The following is a 13,379-nucleotide window of genomic DNA, read 5'->3' as shown; positions in this document are numbered from 1 at the left end:
TCCTATAGGTGCTAAAATGCAAAAGTATAAAAAGTAATGATAAATCTTGTATTTGGACATATAATGTACAGAGATTAAAGTGGTACCAAGTTCAAAAAGGGGAGAGACGGAAGGATATGGGGAAAATATACATGCATGCTAATGAAGTCAAGTTGGTATCATAGCAAATGTGATTGTTATAAATTTAGGATATTAAATTTTAACCCCATGATAACTACAAGGAAAACAGATGAAAAATATATACCGATAGAAAAGAGAAGGCCCTCAATATGGTACAAGACAAAAAATCAAATAAATATAAGAATAGGCATTAATGGAAGAACTGTGGGACAAAAAGAGGCATAAGATCTAAAAAGGCCAAGTAGAAAAATCACAGAAAAAAGTCCTGCATAATTAGTGACTTTAAATGTAAATGGATTAAACTCCCCTTTCAAAAGGCAGACATTGGCAGAATGGATTTTGAAAAAACACATGGCCCAAAAATATGCTCTGCAATAGACTTACCTTATATACAAATCTACAAGTAGGTTGAAAGTGTATGGATAAAGGGCCATGGTGGCTCAGCAGGCAAGAATGCTCACCTGCCATGCCAGAGGACCCGGGTTCGATTCCTGATGCCTGCCCATGTTAAAAAAAAAAAAAAGTGTATGGATGAAGAAAAGCATATACCATGCAAGTGCGATAGAAGAGCTACAATAACCATACTAATATGAGATAAAATTAAGTATAAAACAAGGGACTAAGACAATCATTACATACTCATAAAAGGGTCAATTCAATAGGAAGATGTGACAATTATATACAAACGTAACAGTAGAGCCTCAAAATACATAACACAAATACTGACAGAATTTGTCAATTCTAAATTAATGGCAGGAGACTTTTACATACCACATTCAATAATGGATAGAACATCTAGACAGAAGATCAATAAGGAAATACAGGAATAGACCAAAACTCTAAACTATCTATACCTAGCAGAAATACATAGAACGCTAAACCCAATGTGTTCTTGAGTGCACAAAGATCATACTCCAAGACAGATCACGAATTTAGTTACAAAACAAGTCTCAATAAATTCACAAATATGCAAATTACACAATGTATCTTCTTAAACCACAACTGAATGAAGCAAGAAACCAATAATAAAGCAAGAAATAGAAAATTCACAAATATGTGGAAATTAAACAGCATACTATTGAACAACTAATGGGTTAAAGAGGAAATGACAAGGAAAATTAGGAAAAATCACGAAGTGACTGAAAGTGAAAATACAACATACCACAAGTTATGGAATGTAGCAAAGGCAGTCCTGAGAGAGAAGTTACAGTTCTAAATGCTTACATTAAAAGGAAGACTTGATATCAGAGTGCTCACCTCAAAACAGAAAGAACTAGAAAAAGATGAGCAAAGTAAGCCCAAAGTGAACAGAAGGAAAGAAATTAGAGAGGAGATGCATGATCTAGGAAACAACAGATCAATAGAGAGGATCAACAAAACCAAAATTGGTTCTTTGAAAACACCAATAAAATTGACAAATCATTAGACAAGAAAACAGAACAGGGAGAATACAAATAATGAAAATCAGACGTGAAAAGGTGGGCATTACTACCATCCCACAGAAATAAAAAGGATAATAAGAACAATTATTACTATGTGACAGTAAAATAGAAAACCTGGATGAAACGAATTCTTAGAAATATACAAACCACCTACACTGACTCTAGAGGAAACAGAAGACCTCAACAAACCAATTACTACTAAAGAGATCAAATTAGTCATCAGAAACCTCCCAACTAAGAAAAATCAGGACCAGATGGCTTCACAGGGAAAATGTCCATACATTCCAAGGAGACTTAACTCCAATTCTGCTCAAAGTTTTCCAAAAAATTGAAGAGGGGGGAACACTTCTTATTCATTATATGAGGCCAATATCACCCTCATACCAAAATCAAAGGTACTACAAAAAAAAAGAAAATTAGACATCGATAAATCTTATGAACAAAGAAGCAAAAATCCTTACCAAAATACTCCCAAAACTGAATCCAACCGGGCATTAAAAGGATTATACACCTTGATCAAATGAAATTTATCCCTGGTATGCAAGGGTAGTTCAACATGAGAAAATCAATTACTGTAATATGCCACATTCACAGAATGAAAGAAAAAAACACATGATAATCTCAATTAATACAGAAAAGGTCATCAACAAAATCCAGCTCCCCTTCCTAGTTAAAACACTAGAAATAGAAGAAAACTTTCTCAACATGATAAAGGTCATATATGAAAAACTCACTGCTAATCCTGCCGAATGGTGAAAGCATTCATGCTTTCCCTCCCAGATTAGGAACAAGAGAAGAATGCCCACTGTCACCAGCACTGATTCAACATTATACTGAAAAATCTTCAACAAAGCTCCTAAAGCTAATAAGTGAATTCAGCAAAGCAGTGAGGTACATGAACAACACACAAAACTCAGCAGTATTTCTAAACCCAAGCAATGAACAATCCGATTTTTAAAAAATTAAAATTAAAAAAAAAAATCAAGAAAAAATTTCCATTTACAAGAGTAATAAAAGAATCAAATAGCTAGGAACAAATCTAACCAAGCATGTAAATGACTTGTACACAGAAACCTACAAAACATTGCTAAAACAAATCAAAGAATACCTAAAATAAATGGGAGGACATTTCATGTTCATGTATTGGAGCGCAAAATACTGGTAAGAAGCAATTTTTAGATTTAATGCAACCCCAATAAAATTCCAACAGCTTTCATTGCAGAAATGGAAAAGACAAACATCAAATTTGAATGCAAAGGTAATGAGCCCTGAATAGCCAAAGCCATCTAGAAAAAAAGTAGGATGAAGTTGAAGGATTCAGACTTCCTGATCTTAAAACTTATTACAACGGCACAATAATGAAAACAGCATGGTACTCACACAAGGACAGACTCATAGACCAATGGAATAAAAGTGAGAGCTTAGAAATCAACCTTCATATTTATTTATGGCTAACTGATTTTTGACAAAGTGGCAAATACCACTCAATTGGGAAAGAATAGTGTCTTTAATAAATGCTGCTGGGAAAACTGGATCTCCATTTGCAGAAAAAAAGAAGACAGATTGCTATTCACTCTTCATGCAGAAATCAACTGAAAATAGATCAAATATCTCAATATAAGAGCTAGCACTATCAAATTCCTAGAAGAAAACATAGAGGATGATCATTAGGACCTTGTTTTAGGCAATGTTCTTAGACTTTGTGCCCAAAGCACAAACAACAAAAGACAAAATTAGATAAATGGGACCTCATCAAAATTAAAAACTTTTGAAGCTGCATCTGAGCTATAGGTTTTTTTTTGTTTTTCTGTTTGTTTGTGTCTTTTTTTTTACTATTATTATTTTTATTTTTTTCTCTATATTAACATTCTATATCTTTTTCTGTTGTTTTGCTAGTTCTTTTCCTAAATCGATGCAAATGTACTAAGAAATGATGATCATGCATCTATGTGATGATGTTAACAATTACTGATTGCATATGTAGAATGGAATGATTTCTAAATGTTGTGTTAATTTCTTTTTTTTCTTTAATTAATAAAAAAAATTAAAGGTTGCAATGAAAATTTAAAAAAAAATTTAAAACTTTTGTGCCTCAAAAGGACTTTATCATGAAAGTAAAATGACAACCTGCACAACAGGAGAAAATATTCTGAAACCACTTAACTGGTAAAGGTTTAATATCCAGAATATATAAGGAAATCCTTCAACTTAACAACAGGAAGACAAACAACCCAATTAAGAAATGGGGGAAAGACTTGAATAGATGTCTCTCCAAAAAGGATACACAAATGGTCAGAGAGCATGTGAAAAGTTGTTCAGCATCTTTAGCAATCAGGGAAATGTAAGTCAAACCACAATGGGACTCCATTTCCAAACCCAATAGAACAGCTACTATTTAAAAAACAAAACAAAACAAAACAAAAAAAACAGAAAATTTCAAGTGTTAGAAAGAATGGACAGAAATAGAAATACTCTTTTGTTGCTGGTGGGAATATAAAATGGTGCAGCCACTGTGGAAAATATTTGGAGGTTCTTCAGAAAATTAAGTATAAAAGTACCACATGACCTTGCAATCCCACTACTAGGTGTATATCCAGGAAAAAATGAAAGCAGGGACTCTATCAGATATTTGCATACCAATGTTCATAGTGGCATTGTTCACAATTGCCAAAAGATGGAAATAATCCAAGTGTCCATCAACTGATCAATGGATAAACAAAACGTGGTATATACAATGGGATACTATTCAGCCGTAAAAAGGAATGAAGTCCTGATGCATGTGACAACATGAATAAACCTTATGGACATTATGCTGAGTGAAATAAACCAGACATGAAAGGACAAATATTGTATGATCTCATCAATATGAACTAATTAGAATAAGCAAACTCATAGAGTCAGAATCTAGAATATTGGTTACCAGGAGATAGGGTGTAGAGGGGGAATGGAATGTTAAGGCTTAAAATGTACAAGGTTCCTATTTGGAATAATGGAAATATTTTGGTGATAGATAGCTATGATGATAGCACTACATTGTAAACATACTTCACAGCCCTGACATATATATATATATATATATGAATGTGGTTAAAAGGGGAAATATTAGCTTTTATATATGGTAACAGAATAAAAATTAGAAATAAAAATCCATGGAACTGCATGCTACAAACAGTGAATCTTCAGTTAAATCATGAACGATAGTTAACAGTACAATTATCAAAATGTGCAACCAACAGTTGTAACAAATGTTCCACACCAGTGCAAGGTGTTAATAATAGGGTGCTAAATGGGAATCTGAATTTTATACATAATTCTTCTCTAAACCCACAACTTCTCTAACAAAGAAAAAAAAGTAAGATTTCACAGCGCCCTCACTGGCCCTTCCCATCTCCCTCACCACCTCAGCACAGTTTTAAGGAAAGGACACTAGACACTTCATCAAAGCTGCATGAGGAAATAAAGATCTCCAGTGAAAGTAATGACATGGGTATATAAATTACAGTTCTATTGTATTTTTGGTTTCTAACTCTATTTTTTACTTCCTATCAGATCTGAAAAAGCAAACACATAAAATATAATGATAAATCAGAGGTTTTGGGCTCATAATGTGTAAACATATAATCTCTGACAAGAACTATATAAAGATGGAGAGGTGGAGGGGTATAGGAACATAGTTTATGCACACTATCGATATTAAGTTGGTACCCAAGCAAACACGATCACTATAGATTTAAACTGTTCAATTTAAGCCCCATGGTAACTACAAAGAAAATATCAGAGAACATGCAAGCTCATTGCTGTATCCTGCTGAACCAGCAACAGGACTCCCACTAAAAGAAGAAATAGGGGGGACATAGCCAAAACTGCCCCAAACACCCCCCACACACACATGGGGCCAGTTGAGATTAAAAAAAAAAAAGAGGTACTAAATGCTAGGGTGATTTGACCTTAAGCACTTGTTAGAGGAGCTTATATACCGATTGCTGCAGCTGCCTCATGCTAAATGGCAAGACTGCCAAGAATTCCACTCAAGTATGTCTGCACCTATGGCAACTGCTCCAAAAGTTATATGTGCTTGGGGATCAAAAGTGACTGAATGCCAGGGCTTGTGTGCAAGTTTGGGGAAACATCTGGAGATAAGCTCCTTCTTCAAAACAAGATGTACTTCAGGCAAGCAGTGTTCAAAGTGATAGCAGCCAAAGCTCGACATGTTTCCAGGGAGTTATGGGGGTCCTGCCAGAGGAGGGGAGAGGAATCCTCTGTCAGGTAGGAGATGTTATATGTATCAGACACTCAGAGAGACAGACATTAGAAAACAGGTTGCCAGGGGCAGAGAGCAGGGAGCAGGAACATGGTGACTTCATACATCATGGGTGTGGAGTTTCTGTTTGGGGAGATGGGAAAGTTTTAGTAATGGAGCAGGTGAAGGTACTGCATTATTGTAAATGTGATTAATCCCCTGAATGACATGCTTGGGAATGGATGAGATGGGAAATTTTATTTTGTATTTATGTTCCCACAATTAAAAAAGAAATAAAGGGTAACTAAAAAGACAATGGCAATTGATCACATATCAACGTGATCTTGGGTGGGATCTAACAAAGAAGGAGCAAAAACTCAAAGGGATATTATCAGGACATATGAAAATGGAATATAGAATATAAGTTTCATATCAATGTTAAATTTCTTGAAGTTGATAACTGCAATTAAGGTGTTTATGTAAATGAATATCCTTGTTCCTAAAGAAATGTACATGTAATAAGTGTCCAAGGAGTGTGATGCATACTACCTATACTCAAGTGTTCAGAAAATGGATTTATAAATAGACAGATAGATAGAATGATATGGCAAATATGGCAATATATTAAAATTGGTGGATCTGGGTATCTAGTGTGGGGTATTCTGGAGTTCTCTGCATGGGGTTTATATTATTTTTGTAAAAGTTCTGCCCTTCTTCCAAAATTTTCTAAAAATGCTCAGAAATATGTCTTAAAAATCTAAGAGGCCATCAAAAGCCACATTATGTTAAAATATATGATATATGATAATACTTGAGCCTCTTCTCACATCATTAAAAAAATCTTTAAACCATTTTAAGGAAAGTTATTTGTCAAGCTTCCCCCATGCTCTTTAAAATGATGGAGAATATTCACCAAAAGAATGAGCATAAAATAAAGAGCATTTCCATGTTTCTATAGCAGATTCATACTGGAAAGCAGGTTCTAGCCTGAGCTAGCTCATTATCACTCTGAAAGAAGAACAAATCATGATCCACGGTTCCTTGTGCAAACAGTAGTCACCACAAGCCACATACAATCTGTAAAGAATGCCACAGGTTTCCAGTTGTTGCTTTTGTCTAAATTTAGATCTTCCTCAGCACAAAATCTTTATTCTGTGTGTGTGTGCTTTGAGATTGGTATTTTACCCAAAACTCCTAGGCTACTTGTAGTTTTCAGGCTGCTGTCACTGAGTATTTCACTTTCTCATGTGAACGTTTGAATCTTTTGGACAAATTTACTGAAGCTGGAACAGTGGGAGAATGGATCAAACCAAAACCATTTTCCCCCCAGGCCACCGTGTTGGCCATCAGCATTGCACCAGGTCTTCCCTTACACCTATTGCCCCTCCACTCCTCCCCAGGTTTGTTCCCAGTCCGCCAGGACCCAAAATTTCAGACCTTGCAATCTCAGGAAAATCCAGGATGAGAATACAGGAATAAGAAGAACTGCTAACTCAAAAGTTGGTTTTTCTATTCAAGTCTGTCCAGTACCTTAGCATCTCACAGAAGAGGTATGCCTCAGTAACTTTTGGTCATGGAGCGTCTAAACGAGAGAAACACAAGGGTACTTGAAAGGCCACATCTGCAGGCACCCTGAGGCTCCTGTCCCCCATTGCTGGAACTATTAATGGTTCCAAAGAGATTAGGAAACACTCTTCAGTATCTCTGAAACCAAAACCTGAGCTGGAAAGACCACGCTGCCTTGTTTATTTGACAAAGAGCATTTATTCTTGCTTTTCCTTCTCCCTGTTGCCTAGTTAACATGATTTACTCTCAGTTTTATGGAACATGTAAAATTTCTCCTGCACCTACACCAGCCATGGACAGCTCTAGAATTGGAAAATTTAAAACACCAAAGAAACACTTAGACAGTGTGTGAATAAAATAGGGGTATATTTTAGATTTAAAAATACATCAGCCAAATTATTTGCCAGACAAAATAAATCAATAACATAAAGGAAAAGTTACTTCTAAATATAAAAACCACCCTCTTTCTTATTTTGCTATAATAATAACTTACTTCAATAACTTTAATTAGCCAAAATCCACAAATTTTAACTTGTATTCTTTGTTATTACTGTTAATTGTTTCTAATTAGTTATTATTTAATTTGCTAACAGATCTTACATGCTAAAGTAACTTAAACTGATTCTGTATTGCTTTCCAACAAAAATAATCTTTTCATTTTGTTGTTTTCAACACAAAGGTGCTGCTACTTTCCAGAATACCCAAACACACCCCTACTTTTTCTCTCCCAGAGAAATGTCTCTCCATAGGCCCTAGAGTTAATTCTCTATTTTTAGTGAACAGTATCGTATCTTTCTCAAACTATAGGTAATTAAACACCCTTAGATGACTAATTCAGAAACGCTTCTTTTCAAATGTGCTAAATTACCTTGAATTATCACCATCAGATGTAAAGTTAAGTAATTTAATAGAATCATTGGAAATTAAACATATCCATATACAAATAAGCATAGCTCATGAGTACATTCTTGGGTACTGTTTATAGACATAGAAAAATAGTGCCAGGGGCTACATTCTCATTAACATAACAGAATTGCAATTAAAGATGTGGCAATGCCAGACGCTGGGTGGGAGGCTCCGGAGAAGGAGGTTGGATCAGCAGGCAGCTGCCCCTCGGGCCTTGAGCAGCTTGATATGGAGGGGCGGACGTTTACTCTATACAAATCTGGGTTTTTGTGAGGTGTTGTGCTTCTTTAATTTCAGGAGTTCCTGATTTGGTGAAATAAATCATATTCATATTTTTCCCAAGTGCTTCTTCTTTATCTAAAGGGATGATTCTCTAGGAGGATGTGGGAAGGATACTCCTGAAGCTGGTGGTACACAACAGAACTATGGGAGGGAGAAAATGTGCAGCTTGAAAACTACCTATAATACACCTTCTTGAGCAGAAACGAAAAGTTGCAGGGAATAACTTATAACTTGATGGGCATTTTGTCCAAGTAACAGCCTGTGTGCAGAGGAGCAAAACAAGTTAAGAAACACTGCTTTTGGTACTTAAGACAGTCTAATAGAGATATTTACATAGGGAGTCATTAAAAACAGTCCATCCCCAAAGCAAGCATACCTTCTTTTTCTGAGTGACCAGCCCCATGGGATCATCCAGGTGAGAGCTGACTCTGGACACAATTGTAAAGTATGGTGTTGGTACAATCACATCTTTTCTAATGATGGCCATTTCAGCCCAGCAGGAGTCTTCCTGTTCCAATTTCTGGAGGTCCCCACTCTTTTGCTGTAGCTCTGTATTCCCAGACTCTTCAACATATCATGTTCTCAATCCGTGCTGTCTTCTCCAGGACAGCACCATACCTTTTGAATCAATCTTCCCCCTTCTTTGTTGAGAGGCTTAAACTTCTCAATGTCTATCATTCCTGGGGTGCCTCATGACAGGACAAGTAATTCATAAGTTTAGATGGCAACATTTTATATCTACACAATGACAATTTTCTTTAGATCTATGCATTGTATATGTAATTGACCTAATGATATACTGATGTTCTAAGATAAAATTGAATTCAAATCTGATTGTTAACAAAAGATGAGTACCAAGGCAAGTAAATTCCTTAGCAGAGGTATATTGACACAGGATATAAAATTATAAGTTTGAGTTGTGGAGATAAGTCTTATGGGAAGAAAAGGATAAAGTAAAAGGACGTAAAGGAGTCCTCTGAACATTGAGAAGCAGAGATGATCATCTGCTGCAGAAGTAAACCAGAGGTTCCATAGCCCAAAGAGAGATCAATATTGACTTTCAGAATATTTGTACCCCCACACACCCCCAAACCTGTGCGGTGACACCTATTCCCCTGACACCTCTGAAGCAGTGCAATATAATGGTTAGCATATGGAACTCTCGGGCATTGTTCCTTATTAGCTCAACGTCATTGGACACGTTGGTCATCATCATTCTGCCTTAGTTCTTCATCTGCAAAGTTAGAATTGACAGTGATACCTACTACAAATGTTACTCATGTTGAATAAATATGTTGTAAAGTAAAGCACCAAGCACTATATCTAACAAAGTGAGCACTCAACAAATGTTAGCCATTATTATTGCCACACTGGAAATTATCTTTAATTTTTATATTTTTATACCTCTTGATCTTTCACAATTCAATCCTATTATAATTATTTAAATTAGGGAAGTTGTGAGTTTACAGAAAATCATGCTTAAAATACAGGATTCCCACATACCCCTGTGTTATTAACACTTTGCATTAGTGTGATGCATTAGTTACAAAGAATAAAAACACATTTTTATAATTGTACTACTAACTGTAGTACATGGTTTAACTTAAGTTTCACTGTTTGTGTTATTATTTTAATTTGTATTTATCTGATTACTGTGACTGAACATTTTTCATATGCTGCATTAGCTATTTATGATTTTTATATCAGAAGTTATCCATTTTCTTTGCCTTTTTCTTATTACTGATTAGAAGATTTTTTCAAGTATCATTTCTAGCTTTTAATTTGACTTGCTAGATTTTTTTAATTATTTTTGAAACTCTATTCTCATACTATGATTGTCAAATCATTATACTGATATTTCTTTTAGTCTCCAGTACCTTAAAGCAGCTAGAAGTAAAAAGCTTAAAATTGTGGAATTGTAACCCATACCAAACTCTGAAATCTGTTCTACAAATAATCATTGTGATGTATTTTGAAATTTATTGCTTTTTTGTACATACATTATTTTTTACAAAAAAGAAAAAATGAGTATGACTGCTGGATTATTATATTGATATTTCTTATGCTTTCCAGTGTCTTTCCAGAACTGTAACCCACACCAAACTTTAAAATCTGCTCTATAATTACTTGTTAAAATGTGTTTGGAAATTGGGTGGTGTGATGGTGGCTCAGCAGGCAGAATTCTCACCTGCCTTGCCAAAGACCCAGGTTCAATTCCTGGTGCCTGCCCATTCAAAAAAAAGAAAAAAAAAGTACTTGGAAATGTATTGCTTTTTTTGTATATATGTTATATTTCACAATTAAGAAAACTAAAAATTAAGAAATTTTTGGTTATTTTCACAATTAAGAAAATTTTTAAAAGTCTATTCTCATAAAAAATAATTCAGAGGATGGGGAAAGATGGCGACATAGAGAGATGTGGAATTTAGTTCCTCCTCCAGAGAAGCTAGTAAATTTAGTTCCTCCTCCAGAGAAGCTAGTTCCTCCTCCAGAGAAGCTAGTACAGAACAACTGCTGGGGTACATCAGTGACTGGACACCCAGAATTCACCAGTACGGACCAGGTGGAATGGCTGAGATCTCACACAGAACTTTAAGTCCTCCAAGTTGCAAAGGTTGGCTCCCCTCCCCCATGGGCAAGCAGGCTGGTTCCCCAAGGGTAAAGGAAACAGACTCTACTAGTAGCGTCTGGGGGAATATATGCTCTAAAACGAATTAACCTCCCCCCCTTTTTTTTTCAGGGAATTAACCCCTTTTAGCTGACTAATTACTTTGTCTCTCAGACATACTTTAGTTCCGCAATTGCCTGGGGCAGTGCTGGAGCCTGATAGTGCTTGCAGTAATATCTAATGAGCTTAGCTCAACCAAGTTCCAATTGTGGAGTTTATAAACAAATTCTGACTTCTCAAAACAGGTCCCCAGCACAGATAAACCTGGAATAAGTGCTAAAGAAACTAGAAGTTTTTGCCCCAGCAGAGAGAGAAGGTGGGGCTGACAGGAAAAAAGAAAAAAAACAGGCTTTTTGAGTTGGATAGCACAAAATAGTGGAAAAGGACTGGACACCAAGGAAAGAAGGCACATAGAGCCTGGACATATATAGAGTGACATACCAACTCACACTCTTGATTTGCAAATGTGAGGAGTGTGAGTCCTGCTCTGAAAAGACACTTTTTCCTTTTTTTTCACTTCTTAAGCAGCTCATTAGATATTACTGCAAGCACTGTCAGGCTCCAGCACTGCCCCAGGCAATGGCGGAACTAAAGTATGTCTGAGAGACAAAGTAACTAGTCAGGTAAAAGGGGTTAATTCCCTGAAAAAAAAAGGGGGGGGGGTAATTCCTTATAGGGCATATATTCCCCAAGAAAAGAGGGGCAGGAACCAGCTCAAGTGAAATCCCTTCTTCAAGGAATTCAGTCCACAGGGACTAGAAAACAGAAGCAATCAAAGCCCACCTACTACTGCAGCCTCAGTCTCCACCATGCCCCTGGAAGAGAGAGTCTACGAAATTAAAGGCACCACATAACTTTACACTGGCGGGATGCCATGGACACTCAAGCACCACATGTTGGGCAGAATAGGAAAAGCACAGAGCCTGCAGGCTTCATAGGAAAGTCTGACAACTTGCAGGTCTCACCCTCAAGGAAAACTGACGTTGGTTAGTCTTGCCTTCTGAGAAGTTGGGCTGTCTGGTATGGGAAAATCTGACTGGGGCAATGATATCTGAGGAGACACTCCTAAAAAAAAGAAAAAGGCCCCATAAAGGCAGGGCAAGAAACAGAAGCAAGAATGAAAAATTCTGCTCAGTTAAACAGAACCTATGCTAGAAATCTCGTATAAGTTGAACTGAATGTCAAAGAACAGATAGAGAACAAAATCATCCAGCAGGAAAACTCCATGTAAAGAGTGAAAACAACTTCCAGAATAAATTAATTAAGGGAATGAATACCTAGATGCCAGCAGAAAATAATGAATCATACTAGGAAAATCGAACATAAGTCCCAGTCAAAGGAACAAACCAAAATTTCAAATGAAATTTAGGAGATGAAATAACTAATTCAGGATGTTTGAACAGACATAGAAAATTTTATCAAAAATCAAATCAGTGAGTTGAGGGAGGATATAAAGAGATATTGGGCAAATACAAAAAAGAATTCAAAAGTTTGAAAAATAAATCACATAACTTATGGAAATGAAAGGCACAACATAAGAGATGAAGAAAAAAACAATGGAAACCTACATTATATTTGAAGAAGCAGAAGAAAGTATTAACGAACTAGAGAACTGGACACCTGAAATCTGACACACAAAAGAAAATATAGGGACAAGAATGGAAAAATATAAACAGATGTCAGGGAATTGAATGACAACATGAAGCACGTGGATATACATTTTTTGGGTGTCCCAGAAGAAGAGAAGGGGAAAGGAGCAGAAAGACTAAAGGAGGAAACAACTGAAAATTTCCCATCTCTTATGAAAAATATCATATTACAGATCCAAGAAGTGCAACATCACTCCAAACAGAATGGATTCAAATCAATATATTCCAAGATATGTACTAATCACATTGTCAAATGTCAAAAACAAAGAGAGAATTTTGAAAGCAGAAAGAGGAAAGCAATCCATCACATACAAGGAAAGTCAATATGACTATGTGTGGATTCCTTAGCAGAAACCATGGAGGTGAGAAAACAGACGTATGATATCTTTAAGGTTCTGAAAGAGAAAAATTTCCAACCAAGAATTCTATACCCAGCAAAACAGTCCTTCAAAACTAAGGGGGAAATTAAAGCAGTTTCAGGCAAACAGACAAAGAGATCAGTTCTA

The 13,379-nt window shown here is 36.0% G+C and overlaps 1 long non-coding RNA gene across 1 annotated transcript in view; it reads right to left on the bottom strand.

The window, feature by feature from the left end:
* Positions 1-8,012: 8,012 nt before the first annotated feature.
* The window catches only part of LOC143665489 (uncharacterized), a 98,454-nt gene continuing 93,087 nt past the window's right edge, over positions 8,013-13,379 (bottom strand). Inside the window, exon 4 of the long non-coding RNA XR_013167005.1 lies at positions 8,013-8,697. This is a non-coding gene — a long non-coding RNA (uncharacterized LOC143665489). The remainder of the gene's footprint in view (positions 8,698-13,379) is intronic.

This window comes from Tamandua tetradactyla, chromosome 21, assembly GCF_023851605.1.
Source record: "Tamandua tetradactyla isolate mTamTet1 chromosome 21, mTamTet1.pri, whole genome shotgun sequence".
NCBI lineage: Eukaryota > Metazoa > Chordata > Mammalia > Pilosa > Myrmecophagidae > Tamandua > Tamandua tetradactyla.
The sequence above is the reverse complement of the archived record's forward strand: the minus strand, read 5'-3'. Positions and strand labels throughout refer to the sequence as shown.